The sequence below is a fragment of the Prionailurus viverrinus genome, chromosome C2, assembly GCF_022837055.1.
Source record: "Prionailurus viverrinus isolate Anna chromosome C2, UM_Priviv_1.0, whole genome shotgun sequence".
In the NCBI taxonomy this organism is placed as follows: Eukaryota; Metazoa; Chordata; class Mammalia; order Carnivora; family Felidae; genus Prionailurus; species Prionailurus viverrinus.
In genome coordinates this window covers 149,718,743-149,731,987 of record NC_062569.1, presented here as the reverse complement: position 1 = coordinate 149,731,987, position 13,245 = coordinate 149,718,743, and the positions used below count along the sequence as shown (strand labels likewise).

Genomic DNA, 13,245 nt, shown 5'->3' with positions numbered 1-13,245 from the left:
AGGGGCGCCTGGGTGGCGCAGTCGGTTAAGCATCCGACTTCAGCCAGGTCACGATCTCGCGACCTCGCGGTCCGGGAGTTCGAGCCCCGCGTCAGGCTCTGGGCTGACGGCTCGGAGCCTGGAGCCTGTTTCCGATTCTGTGTCTCCCTCTCTCTCTGCCCCTCCCCCGTTCATGCTCTGTCTCTCTCTGTCCCAAAAAAAAAATAAATAAACGTTGAAAAAAAAATTTTTTTTAATTCAAGGATATAAGCTTTTCTTTATCACAGGCTCCTCTTTGTGGGGAAATTGTCTTTCCACCTTCACAACATAAATTCTATGATGGGGGAAAAAGAAAAGTTGAGTTTATTCTGATGAGACGCTGTGTTGTGCTCACTGCTGTCTTCTGTCCAGATGGAATCAGAATGTATTTCAAAATTTGCTTGACATTCACCCGACCATAAAATCTTCTCGGTGAGAGTGTCGTGTTGACATTCATCCACACCGAAGCATGAAACGGGAATTAGTCATGTGGTGGGGAGGAGAAAAGAGAGCGTTGATTTGGTTTGCGCCACGAAACTAGTGGGAAATGAGACATTTAGTGACTTTTGTCTTTTGACTTTGCAAGTTTCTGAAGACGCCACAGAACACAAATATGATACCGTGAAAATGCACAGCGCGGTTTGAGCTCGAGAGAAAGGATCGGGCCTTCCAGTCCAGGTTGGTGGGAATATCATCGTTGGTGTTTTTGATTGGCAACCGCGATTCTGAGGAAGAAGGGGAAGAGAGAGAGAGAGTGGACGCGGGAAGAGAAAAGCCCCAACAGCCCCCCAAAGCAGCCGAGGTGGGTCCCGCGGGACTAAACTTCATCATCTGGGACAGCCTGTCCAAATACAACACAATTTCAGTTTTGATCTACATTTTCCATATTTCCCAGAACTGTGGGTTGTTTACAGAGTCAGGAGAATTTTTGCTTTGACATGAAGTAATCCTGTCCTTTGGGAGCCCCCAAAAGTTAGCCAAGGTTTAAGAGAGTTCCAGAAACCACATTTTCAGTCCACTGTGGGTTTTGTTTGCTTTACTGTTGTGGGTGCTTATGTTGGAGGGGCTAAACAACACTGCTAGCACTTTTCAAGGTCTATAATATGGGAATCTTTTTTTTTTCTTTCTAAAATCCGTTGTGTGGTGAAAATCATGGAACGGCTTCAAAATGGTCTTCACTGTCATCAAAATCAGCTTGACTCAAAATATGATGACATTTAACATTAATTGTATGTCAGCGGTTTATTTCAAGCTTATCTGGGGCTGAAGAAAACATATAAGAACCACCACTACCGAAACAAAACCTTCTGAAACAATTTCACAAAGCAGATTGTTTTTATTAAATATACCCATTTCTATTCAAATCATTGAAGCCTAGTGAGACAGTTTCTAATGAGCACCCTTACAGTGAAGACTGCACGAACCGAGGACGTTTATTACTGAGTTCGGTGCCAGCAGCTCAACACCCTGTACAAGGATCCAGAGTCTTCCAGAAGGTTCCGGCTCTCCAGGTGGAGATACCTCATGTTCTAACACTTCATGTTGGAAGTGAATGTAGGCCGGCCCCACAGAGGTCTGATGGTCTTCTCATCCTTTCTCTGGGGTGGAAGCTAGTGATGGCTCTTCTCAAGCGATAATTTGCCAGGTCGATTAACCAAATGAAAGCCATCAGGGGAAGAGGGAATCTAAGGCTACCTCAGGGACACCCTTGCAGATCCTGGAGACGCCTGCTGACTAGAGGGGGCAGGCAGCAAACCCCGGTTTCTGATGGGGAGACTTTGAATGGGTAAGCAGGTGGGAGGCTGAATACGTCCCTTTGGGGAGTGGCTCTGGGGTTCCAGGCGGTGTCTGTGCTGAATGAAGGACAGCAGTTGGAGGGGACTGGGCACGCGTAAGCCACACCGGAGGATCCTCACAGACCTCCTTGTGTGCCCGTGAGGCCAGGTGCTGCAGTGCTCTGTGCTGGGCGGGAGGTGACAAAAGGGCACAGCTCCCACCCCCAGAGGCTCCCAGTTGGGTAGGAAGACAGACACACAGGCGACAAGTCACAAAATAGAGCTCCAGGGCACCGTGAGAGCCCAGGGTGGGGGCCGAGGCTCCTCCCCTGTCAGGCTTTAGAACCCCAGTTTAGGGGCACCTGGGGGGCTCAGTAGGTTAAGTGTCCGACCCTTGATTTGATTTCAGCTCAGGTCGTGATCTCACAGTCCGTGGGATCGAGCCCCATATTGGGTTCTGCGCTGACAACGGGGAGCCTGACTGGGATTCTCTCTCTGCCTCTCTCTCTGCCCCTCCCCCCCCCCTCAAAGAAATACATAAACCTTAAAAATAAAAATACAAACTTAAAACGCCGGCTCGCACATCTGACTGTTTCAGAAGACGTTATTTTCCTTGAGGTGCTCTGTTCCCTTTTCTTTTTTTTTTTTTTTTTTCCGTGACAGAACCACACGATGGCATGAATTATTTCACTCATAAAAGGAAGAGAAAGTATTTTCACAATTTTGAGCACACTGTGGCATGGGCACCAACACGGCAGAGTGAGAGCAGCCTCCGTGGCGAACAGTTGTTGTCTCTTGCAAGGTTTCCCACCCCCGGGACGTCCTTGGTTTTCTTTGCCTTTGCCTCACTGGGGCTGGAAGGAAACAACGAGGGAGGAGGGGGAGAAAGAAAGACAGAGACAGACATGATGTGTGCACAGGGACCAATGAACAGAACCATTCATGTCTCCTCAGGTCACTGGTCAGTCTGGACATGTTGCCACCATCTCAAGAGGACCTTCCCCCCTTTGCTTCTTGCACTTACCTGGAACGGCCAGGGTCTCTTAGCGGGAGCAGATAATGCAAGGAGGGGTCATCACTCACGTTCCCCCGACACCTTGGAGTTAGACGGGGCGAGATTTCTGCACCCCTCCCTCTTCCGACAAGCGCCACCGTGGCACTGCCCCCCACACCCCCCCCCCGCAGCGGAGCTGTCCCCCACTCTCGGGCCCCACCTCTTCTCTGTCCCCAAGGCAAATGGAAAGCCAGGTGTGTGTACGAATTCCAGCAAGGCAAGGAAAACAGAAAGAGAGCAACTGAGATGTTGAGATTAAAAATAGGATAAACAGGAACTGAAAAGTCTGGGTTTCTATTTCTTTTCTGGTTCACTTTGTTTTCACGTTTCCCCCAGTGAACTGTTGTAGTTACAGTTTCTCCCAATTAGGCAATCGTTTGTAGTCGGGGACAAGAAAATCAAACGTCTCGGACCCCCTCCGTGGAGAATTCCCCACCCCTCATTCCCTGAACGTGTTAATTGCCAGCACATAGGAGGACGATCGTCTAGAAGGAAAGCAAACCAAACCAAAAAATCAAATTCGGGCTTTGCCCAGAAATGCTCACACGGTTCCCTTCATGGTCCTCTGTGCCTTCAAACTGAAAGTGTCACAAATGTAAGAATATCCATGCCACATAAACAGCTGGCGAGCCTCACTCTCTTGAGTTGGCATGGGTGGGGGGGGGGGCGGTCGGCCCTGATGGTCGCCGGGGCACCATTGCCCTGGACCGTGATGCAGCACCCAGGCACCCACGTCCTCCCTATGGCTTGCCTGGAATCTCCTCCAGGCCAACCGCAGGGGAAAGGTGTGCGGGCCTCGCGTGCGTGGAGATCCATTAGTCGGATAGCCACAGCTTCATCTATATCATGGCTTTGCTTCCTAAACCGTTAACTGCAGGCCTGGAAAGCGCTTTATAAATCACAAGGCCCCAGAGCCTCGGCGGAGACAGTGGGAGCTGCCTGTGCTGTCTGAGCGCACCGCCCACTCGGCCAGCTGCGGGCTATCTAAAGCAAGTATCCCCGAGGTGGCCACTTGCCCAGAAACAGCAGCCGCGCCTGCCTCCCTGGGCAGGAAGGAAAAGACAGCCCAGCTCAGAGCAGAAAGCTGCCCATGTGAGGGTAGGGGTGGGAGCCGGGGGGGGGGGGGTCTCGTTCGTGGCCCCGTTGCCCCAAATCACAGTGGAGTCTGGAAAATGATACCCACTATGGCCCGTCTGACTGCTGCCCATGTTTATTATCTTCTTAGGGACAGTGACTCTTCTCAACTTCCGGTGATCAGAAACGCTTGGTAATTGTTCTCACTAAAAGCCAGAATCTCGCAATATGCGACTTTGCCGCACACGGGCCAGATTAAAAGCAGGAGGTGGCTTTCTTCTCCACAACACACCTAGTGCCAAAACAAAAGTACGTGGAAATGCTGGACTTTTTTCTTTTTTTTCCCCCCTCTTTGTCTCTCCCTTTATTTTCCCCTACAGGAGGCAGGGAAACATTGGGAAGAGAAATGAGCAAACCAGAACTTGAGCTTCAAGCTTCAGTTTGGATTGTGTCTAGGTGGAAGTGTTAGGTCACAACAGGCTTCGTTAAATCGTCACGTTACGTTTACTTTTCCCCTGCTGGTTTCTGGGCGCTTCTGGCTGGGAGAAGCCCCTCCCAGAGTAGCTATGTCCTTGCCTTTATTAAATATTTTTTTACACTTCCTCTAGATTCTTCAGTGCTTGCAAGAAAATATTCTGAACGCGTTTGTGATAAAAGAACACCGGAGTAAAGGTCTTGCCTCTCAGAGAGTTGCCAGCTAAAATATAGGTTGCTCAGATTTAAATTTCAGAGCAACACTGAGTCATTTTTTGGATGTTCGGATGAGTTATGAATAACGAAACGGCGCACGGGTCGGACGTATGTCCACTGAAATGTCATCCGCGTGCATCTGAAATTCAAGTTTACCTGTGCACCCTGGGGTTTTTTTATTTGTTAAATCTGGCGATCCGGAACGAGGCGGCCACGTTACATTCGAAAGCACCCTTTGACATCCTGATCACATTTCCCTTTTAAGTTTCTCACGTGTTTCACTCAAGCCTGAAAGCAGCCACTTGGTAGAAGCAGCACATTTTCCGGATCTAAGAATCCCGATATGATTTAGTTTCTTCCTTCCGGCTTCCGGGGTAGCAACTCTTTGCTGGAATAACTGCTTCATTTCTACACTGACGCCTATACCAGGTATCCAGAGATGGCTGAGTCAACTAATCTAATATTGCCAATTTATTATCAGGTCCCATGAGACCGTGGCTGCTAAGCCCCCATGAGAATCTGGAGAATATTCCAACCACTGTTTCAACAAGCTCAAGCCCTTTATACAAGGATGGGAAAAAAAAAAAAAGTTTTTTTTTAATCTTAGCAAGAGTGGAAAGGGCTCTCTGGAACCGAATAATTAGGCTTGAGTGTGGAGAAAGGTGGCCGCACTTCTCCGTGTGAAACTACAGCCAGGAGGGCCTGCTAATTGCGGGATGGTTTCAATAGAAGATTTTTCTTCCCCCAATCGGTTCCAAACACCCAATATTCTGGAGTGGAAGGGACTGAAGGGAATGGAGGTAGTCTAGGACTTATGACCTTTCTTTGAAGACTCAAGTGCCCAAGTCAGCAGATCCTGCTCTGTATTTGAAAACATTCCCAGGTTCGGCACACAAGATCTAAAATTAAACTTAATTATCATCCCTCCACGATGCTCTGTTGGAGGAAAGTCTGTGAGTCAACATGAGGCGTCCCACTAAAACCTCTGATCGTCACCTGCAAAGGGGCCCAGCCGAGAGCTGCTAATGATGTCATCGCCCATATGTGGTCTAGGATGCTGTATCCACGGTCAGATATTCTCACTTTAGACATATATTTTCTTAAACATCAAAAGCAACGGAATGATTTTCCTGACCTACTGTGGGATGCACCTTCTTCTGCCTTTAAAACATGCCCGTGCCACCCTACTCCCTACAGAGATCCTGCTGCCATTTCACTCAAAACACCTCCTGGGAAACTCTGAGAAATGCTTTATTTAGAAGCACATCAGCCTGTGAGTCATGCAACTCTTTGCTTGTGTTTTTCTTCTTCAGCTCTCCCGCTACCATAAACATTTATCCGAAGACAGGATATTTTACTGCATCTGAAAGGTCCATCTGCCACAACCGCTTGCTCCCCACCTGAAGTCATCAACTTTCGTGAAAAGAAAATGTCTGCCTTTCTTGCAAATGCCGCTAAAGCCAAAAAAAAAAAAAACAACACAAAAAAAACCAGAGATGACCCTTGAGCAGAATTACCTCTTCTCTTCACAGAGCATTTCTCACGCTTCCCCACAAAGCATTAGAACTTCTTGAACGTTGAAATTAGCCTTGTGGTCGGAGGTAGCGTTCGGTGAGATTAACAGTAGTCTAAGGCAAAGAAGTCACCACGCACCTCGTCCCCTTTTACAAGGCAGTGAAAATATTATTCCTTTTCTTCGGGGGGCGGGGCAGGGGGAGGGGAAGGGCGGTGACCAGAAGGGCAGTGGAAGCGGTAGGCGGTGTAAAAAACACACTTCGATATCCTGATCACATTTTCCTGCTCAGTTTCTCACGTGCTTCATTTAAGCCCCCAAGCAGCCCATGGACAGACGGTACCACATTCCCAGCTCCGAGACTTCTGGCACGATTTGGTTTATTCCTTCTTGGGTCTAGGGTGTAGGGTGGTGGATTTTTAGACATTTGATTCAGAGCCAGATGTCACTGGCAAACCCGAATATTCCTCCCTTTGTGACAGCATCAATTCTCTTTCAATTACGGTTTCCCAATACTTCCTGGCTTTAAAAAAACAACAGCGAGAAAACTCTTTCTTTTTGTTTTTCCTCCACTGCACGGTTACCCACTTTCTTTTTGGATACTTGTCCTCTTATGTCCTGATTGCCCCTGGGCCCCAGTGCATCGATGGTACCGTCAAATGCCCCTTGGGTGCGTCTTCGTCACTGGAAGAACTAGGGGTAAGAGGTTGCTTTCTCTACTATGTCAGTACGAAGTAAATGTTAAGGAAGATATCTCATTTCAGAAGCAGGGCAAAGGCCATGCACACCATTGCACATCATTCCCTGGGCCTACAACCTGGATTGAGAGAGTCAAGAGAGGCGATGCGAGGCCGCGATGGAGAGCAGGGGCTCCAGTACCAGGCCACCTCGGTTCCGATCTCTGTCCCATCACTTGCTAGCTCTGCGAGCTTTGGAAAGTGACCTAACTGCTGGGGGCCTCGTCGTTCCCATCTGTAAAGCAGGGGTAAGTGTGGTACCTGCCCCGCTGGGTTGTTGAGAACTAAAGGAGTTGGGGTCAGCATTAGTATTTAGTGCACTTCTCACCTGGTAAGTACCAGGAAACGTTAGGCTTGGGGGGGGACACTTCAGGGGATGGACATAGAAGCTCTACGTGGAGAGTGATAAAGCAACGAACAGATATTATTAAAATGTATTTGTTCAAGAACTACTTATTTTGCACTTACGCTGTGCGAGGTCCAAGGAGACAGAGGTGCAAGGGTACAAAATGTGCCCTAAGGTGGCTTCATCGTGGAAGGAGGCTGGGGGGCAGGGGACAGAGCAAGGCCATGGGGACAGAGCGCTCTGAGTTTGAGTCCGGCTCCATTAGTGACAAGGGATTGGACAAGTGGGTTTTCTCGCTTGGAAAATGGGGGCAGTATCACCTCGTTCAGTTGTTACGAAGAGTGAGTTAGAATACAAGGCCTGCACGTGGCGAGGCTCAACAAATAAGAAAAGTTACCCGTCACGTACGTGCATGTTTATGTTTCTATGTATTTAGAGAGGGAAAGGGAAGAATCACGGTACGAGACAGTGCTCTGTCTGGTAGGTCTGTTCCAAGTGACGCTGAAGGCCGGAGGGAGAGTCCCAAGCCCGCTTGGAGGGTCCCAGAAGGAGGTCGGAGTGGAGCAGCAGAGGCCACAAGGACAACCCGGTGAGCCCTGCAGGAGAGCAGATGTCCTAGGCAAAGTCAAGGGTACGTGCAAAGGCTCAAAGGCCGGGAGGATGGTAGACTTGGGAAAGACCAAGGGTAGGTGCAGAGGGGTGGAAGAAATGGCCCTCCCACACACAGAGTGTATTTCACACCTTTGCCAAGATATCCTGTCTCGTGAGGCTTTCCTTGATCACGCTATTTAAACACCCCCCTTCACCAGGAGCGCCTGGATGGCTCAGTTGATTCAGCATCCAACTCTTGGTTTCGGCTCAGGTCACGACCTCACAGTTTTGGGGATCACGAATGACTGTATGGAGCCTGCTTGGGATTCTCTCTCTACCTCTCTCTCTGCCCTTCCCCCACTTGAACCCTCTCTCCCTCTCTCTCTCTCTCTCTGTCTCTCAAAATAAATAAACTTTAATAAATAAATAAATAAATAAATAAGCAAACAAATAAACAGACCCCTCCACCAACATCCCCTAGGACCCTGCCCTGCTTTGTTTTTCTCCAAACCAACTTCTACAACTTTCGGCCAAGTCACCGTTTAAATATAAACATACCTGTGCATATGTGTATGATACGCACATATACGACTTACTTTGTTTTCTGTGGAAGGGAAGCTCCGTGAAAACACGGACTTTGTTCACTGCTGTATCCCCCAGCACCAAGATCGGCACCTCTGGTGCGTAGTAGGTGCTCAATAAATATAAGTTGAACCGAACGTATGTGTAGCCTCCTCTGACAGGAAAAAAGAGTGAGCTAATCCTTTGGCCAGAGGAACTTTGAAGAATTCTAAGCAAGGAAAGATGTGGTCATATTTCCCTGTCAGGGAGAATGTTCTAGAAGCCTGCAGAGGATGGACAGTGAGGAGTCCTTTCAGTAGTCTGAGTTGGCTGGACAAGAGCCAGACCCGCAGACGGGAGAACAGAGGGGAGGCTGCTGAGAGGCTTGAAAGACCCAGCAGAACCGGTGACGAGCTAGAGAGGCAAAAGGAGAGTGGACGGTTAGCATTCCCTCAAGTGTCTGGCTTGAGAAAACAAGTATTACTCACTGAGAAAGAGCAAGAATATGAGTCAAGAGGTAAGGAAAAGAATGTTCTTACTTCAAGAAGGATCAAGGACTTTGTAGCTCTTCCGTGGTTGATGACTGATTGATTGAAAACATAAGGGTGAGATGGGTTGCTTGGATCCTGCTAGTTACTAAACCTATCGCTTTTTGAATACATGTGGTCTAAGAAAGGCAATGGGACTTGAGAAAATATCTTACTTAACGAGAATGGGAAGAATCCAGAAGAAGAAAAATCCGTGAATCCCAAATAACCTATCGACAGTATTTCACCTTACATTATCACGATCTCCTTTAAAAGGATGCTTCGCACGCACAAAACCTCTCTTCCCAGTTATGAGTACTGCATTTCATCTCCGTTGATTGGCGTCCATAAGACAGGCCGAGGAAACAGTGAAACACGGAAATAAAATGCAAGATTCTTCTGAAATGCCTTAAGAGCATTCAGGAGTTGCCGAATCTACACAATGACCCACCTAACATACATTTACGGAACGCACATTTACCGTACTGAATCACTGGCCGGCCTGTTGAGCCACTTCGACTTTCTAAAGAGGGTTAGAGTCCCAGAAGGTCAGGCATTTAGTGTAGCTGGACAAGGTCCTTCAATGGCCTTCAAAACACTGGGACCCATTCGTACCACGTAACGACAAGCCCAGCAATGATCCGAGGAGGGCTGGCCCGGTAGACACCAGTGGGTTAGGCCAGGGTGTGGCATTGCCTATCAGTGGCCAAGCCACCTTAGACAAAAGTTGGTGTCTACAGCAAAGGGGCCCTCTCCTTTGGTGAGGACAGTGTGGACATTTCAGTCCTTACCTCATCCTTTAAATGAGGGTGAGAACACCCCCTCTGTACTGTGTTGGGGGAATTAAACGGAAGAAGGCCATGGGGTGCCCAGCACAATGCCTGCATAGGAAGGGGCCCAATCAGTGGCTGTTAGTTGTGCAGCCCTGCTTAGTGTCCAGCCCCAACTCTGCCTCCGTGGTACTGAAACATGACCAAGTGCTAGAGAGAGAGATGTAGATAGAGTTTCTGAAATGAAGAAAGTGGCACAAATGGATTGTTGCTATGCTGAGCCTGAAGACAGTTGGAGTTTCATGAAAGGACGGGGTCATTTTCCCAAATTACCATCTTTAGCTGAAATGTGGAAACAACTTCCAACTCATTCAGCATTTTTATGACTTCGTATGTACTATTGTTAATATTTTGAAAACGATGTTTTGTTAGAAGTGTCTCCTCTCCCCCTTTAAGTTGTGCTTTTAAACGTTTACTATATTCTTCGTATGTTTTTGCCTGAAGTGGAATAAATTTGTTCCCTAAAAAACTACATCTCTGATTTTGCCTTGGGAATCGGTGAAAAATCTGGTTATACTTTTCCAGAAATTCACTTTGTGGCAAAATACGAGAAGTTCCAAATTTAGTGGGAAGTTTCACAAAATAAAATATATCAACATCTAGTGTTACTTCGACTTTTCTCTCAAATCATTTCTGCCAGACTCAGTATTTTGAAATAACTCCTACAGAGGCATCCCCATTTATAGTTTCAAAAAGCCTACCTTATGTTCAGCTTTTTGATTTACCACTTCCAAGACCCATCTTTTCTAGTATCATTTTCTCAAGGTTGATTTTTTAATAAATTTCTCTTTTCCTTTTTATTATAAATTTGCCTTTTATAATCATTCAATTCAAAATCAGGCATCACACACTGGCAATGTACTAGGTATCATCATATCAAGTAAATCTAGGATCTACTGTGGTCAGAACAACATGCCATTCCTCTCTTTCCCTCTTTTCTCCAATTGCCAAAAGAATCCAGAAGAATCATGCCCTCCAGAAGGTTTTGACTGGAGATCAAGCTGTTGGAAAACACTCTTCTCCTTTTCTTTCATTCCATGTGGATCTATGACTGTTGAAGTTTGCCACGTTCTTTCACTGACTCAACAAATGTCCCTTGGGGTAATTCCGTCCTCTAACCATTACAGGATGGTTCACCGTCTTTGCTTATTCATTTCCAGTTGCTTCACAGACAGAGCCAGGGTATCAGTGATTAACGACACAGGGCTATTTCAAGAATCCCCAGCATTTTCCATATGCTGACTCACCTAACAGTTTCCTACGTTCACCTGTTGGGAGCATGGCTGTGGTATAGCACATGGGGCCTTGGGTGCCCAGAAAGCTCCTGAAACTTATATGCAATTGCAAAACTGTGATCTGAACAAAATCTGTTTGCCTGTTTTTCCTTTGGCATTTTTCCTTCCTTGAGAACAAGAGAAGGATTTGTTGTAGGTCATCGTTGAATCACCAGGGACTACCATGACACCTGGGGCACAGTAAATTGTTTGTGTTTAATAAATATTTATCGAATGATAGAGTAACGAAAGGAATATTAAAAGATTTGAGAACATTAGAAACTGATTTGTGAGTTGTTGTCATTGTAAATAAGGGGAAAAATCATTTTAGGAAGAAAAGGCTTAGGTCAATATCTCAGGAGGTTTTTAAGTGCCTAAATGCTTGGAGTTACCTGCAAGGAATGGGTATGACCAGAATGTGACAAAAATACCAAGAAGAAGTAAAGCAGTTGAATTAAAACCTGCCTGGGGTTTCATCACCATGCAACCTTTTGGGTGATCATTCTCTTAAGCCCATTTTTCCTTTACCCATCCTTGTATCTTCTTGCTTTTAGCATCCAACCCAACTATCTGTTCATTCTAACCTCTTTCTTCAAATATGTGACATGAATCCCACAAATTAAGCATACCTGTTGTATCGGGGGTCCCCAAGACCATCTCCAGACGTGATGATTCACCAGAAAGACTCACACGACTCAGCATGTGTCTATAATTAAATGGCTATAATTTATTATCATGAAAGGATACCAAGCAACATCAGCAAAGGGAAAAGGTACATGAAGTGAAGTCCAGAAGAAACCAAGCATGAGCTTCTAAGAGTCCTCCTCCGGTGGAGTCCCACAGGACATGCATAATTCCTCCAGCATCAAATTGTGACACCGCATGTGAACCGTTGTCTACCAAAGAAGCTCACTGAAGACTCCACACCCGTTTTTATTTGGGATTGATCATGTAGGCCCTCTCTCCCCAGCACATACCAATACTCTAGACTCCCAAAAGGAAAGCAGGTGCTCAGCATAAACCCTATCATGTATTCAAACAGTTTAGGCACAATCGACCATCCTTCTCGGTTATAGAATGGTGACAACACTATTGAAATCCATGTTTGCAGATGTCAGCCAAGGGCCAACCTTGTAAGAAAGCCTTTATAAGAATCACAGTCTCAGGTCTGCCATATTGCTTCCTTTCTGGCCACATCTGCAATCAAGATCATCTCTTTTCCCTACCTTGAAACATCCCACCCTCCCCACACCCGCCTTCTGTGTGACTGATTTTATTACTCAAATCGTAACCAAAATGACACCTCCTGAGAGAATATTTCCCTGGCCCTGCTAACGGAAGTAGCCTCCCACCAAGTTACTCTTTGCCGTAGTTTTTTAACCTTCTCTGAATTAAAGCTTGTACGTTCCATGTTGCCAGGGTTCTTTTACGGGTTTTTTTTTTTCATTACTCTATTCCCGGGACCTAGAAAAGTGTCTTGTCTGACCCTGAAGCAGGAGCTGAGCAAATGTTCATACGATTATCCGACTAATAGCAGTCTCTGAAATTTTCTTATTCATCAATGCGTTGACTTTTATATTATCAGAATACTTGCCACTCTCTGGAATGCAAGCTCCATTCGATCAGACTTCTGTCTCTGGCAGCTAGAACAGCACTGGGTGTATAGTAAATTCTCCATAAATATTTCCTGAGGTAAACTGAGTGTGTGTGCTCATGTGCGTGCACCATATTTTTTCCTAACTCATTTCCTTCAGTAAGTGTGGATGGAATACAGAATCTTCATGCAGTCCAGGTACCTATGGTACTCACTGGACTTAAGGTGTTCACAGTGAGTAGCGTTAGGCAAACTCACAAACAAATCATTGCAAGTGTAATGATATATAAAGTATATGTGTGTGTACACATATATATCACACAAAAATATACACTATGAAGCTAATGAAATAATAAATGTGAGCATAAGGTTTTATTCACACGGGAGGGAGAGGGCTTGGCTTAGTCTAAGGTGTTACGAGAAGCATCAAGGAGGAGGTAATCCCTAAGCTGAAAGACCCTTCGAGGAGAATGGAGGTAAAGAGGAGGTGCTGAGAAGCAGCCTATGGCGGGAAACTTCAGGAGTTCCATAGTGACGGAGGACGTGAGTGAGGAAAAGTGAGAGAATTTCCGAGGGAGGTGGACAAAAGTCTTCCTAAGGAACTTGGGCTTGACTTCCCAGGTGACGGTATCCATTTAAGGGTTCAATCAAAGAACGCGCC

At 46.5% G+C, this 13,245-nt stretch overlaps 2 long non-coding RNA genes across 4 annotated transcripts; one reads left to right on the top strand and one right to left on the bottom strand.

Annotated features, from left to right (window-relative positions):
• Positions 1 to 214: 214 nt before the first annotated feature.
• On the bottom strand, positions 215 to 2,961 carry LOC125174955 (uncharacterized). Of its 3 annotated transcripts, XR_007155616.1 has the most exons (3): positions 2,818 to 2,961; positions 2,358 to 2,647; positions 215 to 743 (listed from the first exon to the last, which is right to left on the bottom strand). It is a non-coding gene; the product is annotated as an uncharacterized LOC125174955 (long non-coding RNA). The 3 variants fall into 3 exon arrangements; XR_007155617.1 differs by having other exon boundaries at positions 2,358 to 2,961; XR_007155615.1 differs by lacking the exon at positions 2,358 to 2,647.
• Positions 2,962 to 4,076: 1,115 nt separating this feature from the next.
• On the top strand, positions 4,077 to 8,064 carry LOC125174958 (uncharacterized). The gene is made up of 3 exons (XR_007155620.1): positions 4,077 to 4,230; positions 6,889 to 7,109; positions 7,692 to 8,064. It is a non-coding gene; the product is annotated as an uncharacterized LOC125174958 (long non-coding RNA).
• The last annotated feature ends 5,181 nt before the right edge of the window (positions 8,065 to 13,245 follow it).